Source organism: Oratosquilla oratoria, chromosome 31, assembly GCF_046742065.1.
Source record: "Oratosquilla oratoria isolate Oo_2021 chromosome 31, ASM4674206v1, whole genome shotgun sequence".
Taxonomy (NCBI): domain Eukaryota; kingdom Metazoa; phylum Arthropoda; class Malacostraca; order Stomatopoda; family Squillidae; genus Oratosquilla; species Oratosquilla oratoria.
Window position 1 is genome coordinate 12,421,644 of NC_134807.1, and position 1,826 is coordinate 12,423,469.

Here is a 1,826-nt window from a genome sequence, read left to right on the forward strand (position 1 = left end):
CCTTTCAAAACTTTTTTTCCGTAAAGTTACTAACATTAAATACAGACAGCTAAACATGACCGAAACTATAACCTCCTTGATGCAGGTAAGAGAAGAAACTTTTAATGTATTCTGACATGTCACGCCAAGAATACCAATTTTTCTTTTTCTTTTTTTTTTAATACTCCACCCCCATTCCCCACCTTACCGCCGCGATACATTGCTCATATGGAAAGAATCGCTGGTGAATTGTCAGCTACGAGAAAACAATCAGCCAGTGTAGTACTTAAAAATGAAACCGACTTTAGCTCTATAATTTGAACAAGTATGCTCTACATAAACACACACCTTTATATTTTCAGTGTTCTACACAAGATTCTTGTGTAAAAAAAAAATGACGTTTTCAAATAAAAATATATTTTTGTTTAGCTATCATCCGAATATCAAGCAAACAAGAATTTTTTTTTTCCATGACCTATTTTTTCTGTAGATTATTTGTTAGGTTAGGTTAGGATATATTACGTTAGGAGCTATTGAACAACGTAAATTTCATGTTAAATATACGTGTTTGCGTGATTCTACAATTTTATTTGTTTGCACTGAACTGTCGACTAGATTTACAACGAATTTCAATTTCAACATATTCTATCAACGACATTGTCACCCAGCGCTATTGCACAATACAAATCTTACAATACATATTTATTCAATAATATATTCACCTTTTTTCATTTCGACACCCGATGCCGGTAAATACTAATTTCAACGAACTTCCTTCCGGCAACTCATTAACATAATTTTGTCAAAATCAAATTCAGATCTTGTGAAATCTGAGGTCAAACAAGCGTATGACCTAAGCTCAGGAAATGTCACATTTGTTAAGACAAAATATCAAAGTGTTGCTTGTGTGAAGTGCATTCTTAATACAAAATGAAATATCATATGTCAACAGGTAATTCCAACGCGTTTTCATTTTACTTGTTACTAACCCCAAGAACTACGCACATATAATTATCAAATACAAACTGCAGCACTAAAACATCGGTGCAAAAAATAATCAAACTATAAAACCCGAATTGACACAATGTACATAATTCATGAACAGGCATTCAAACTACCTACAAGGCAAATATCATGTATATGTACGTCTACACTACAGCATGTAAATGGAACAAGCAAATCAAACACATTCCACAAAAACCACGCTTACCTTACATCCAGAAGCAGGGGCAGAAACCAACAATCACAACACAGAAACACATGTAAGCACGACACAACATAGAACATTCGGGGCAAAACACTCACACGTGAGTCCGAATAACGATGTCCCGGGTACTTTGGATAAGCCTAATCAAACAGGTAACTATCTGGAATAACCGCCTGGTACGACAAACTAGCAGGGCCCATCGCGAAACCTTCCCTGACACAGCCACAGTCTGCAACTGGCAGACCCGAGTCAAGTTGTGGAGTAAGACGCATGCGCCCTGCCGTTCTCTCGTCCAATGATAGATTTGGCCGTTAGGAGTAGAATAGTTAAAATGACTCCTGTTTCGTTTGTCAGTATATTTAACATAATAAGCATTTTTCTACTCGTTGAGTGAGATGAAAGGGAGACAAAGAAGTCATGCTTTGTTTCCTTTCTTTGACATTGACTTCCGTCCATTCTCTTGAATGAGCCACAATCACTTTTGGACAGTGGAGTATCTCAAGTTCTTGCAGCGCCAAATGCCACATCGCCACCAAGTGTTTTGTTTTTACCTCCGACATCTCTCTTCTCAGGCGTTTAACAATAGTCACAATTTGGCCGAGGTATTTCGGAGACTATTAACCTCGATAGAACTTTTACA

At 37.0% G+C, this 1,826-nt stretch overlaps 1 protein-coding gene across 3 annotated transcripts in view; it reads right to left on the reverse strand.

The window, feature by feature from the left end:
- The window catches only part of LOC143041440 (transmembrane protein 117-like), a 309,883-nt gene extending 308,426 nt beyond the window's left edge, over positions 1-1,457 (reverse strand). For 2 of the 3 annotated variants that reach the window (XM_076213309.1, XM_076213311.1), the window contains exon 1: positions 1,190-1,457. The gene's annotated coding sequence lies outside the window, so the exon portion shown is untranslated. The remainder of the gene's footprint in view (positions 1-1,189) is intronic. The other variant, XM_076213310.1, reaches the window with a different exon arrangement.
- Between the last annotated feature and the right edge of the window lie 369 nt (positions 1,458-1,826).